This window comes from Penaeus monodon, chromosome 31, assembly GCF_015228065.2.
Source record: "Penaeus monodon isolate SGIC_2016 chromosome 31, NSTDA_Pmon_1, whole genome shotgun sequence".
NCBI classification, from domain to species: Eukaryota; Metazoa; Arthropoda; class Malacostraca; order Decapoda; family Penaeidae; genus Penaeus; species Penaeus monodon.
Genome location: NC_051416.1, coordinates 12,100,322 through 12,100,765, shown reverse-complemented (window position 1 = coordinate 12,100,765; position 444 = coordinate 12,100,322).

Sequence of the window (444 nt, the reverse complement as noted above, 5' to 3'; positions counted from 1 at the left end):
TAAACCTTGAATTGGGCAAAGTGCCAACTAACCACCTACACTTGAGAGGAAAAATAGAGTAAGTTCAAATATTCTACCTGAAAAGAGAAACTTTAGAGTTATAGGTCATAATTCTCTTTGTGAATGTGATGAATATGATTTAGTGTTTATTATCAGTGTAGAACGATGAGGAAATAAATGATAATGGTATTACTATTCCGGCTATGATAGTGTTAATAAGGAGTAGGAAAAACTGCGCCATACCTATCATCATAGCTATACTAATTACATATACTAATTGCCCAACACGTACTGACACTCAATGACACAGAAAACGTAACAACATCGCACTCATTATCACTCATTAACTCAGTATATGCAGTTAAATCAATCGCATTAACACTCATTAAGCCACAACACGTAATTCCATCACCCTTGTCAATATCAATTAACGCAGGATACGCA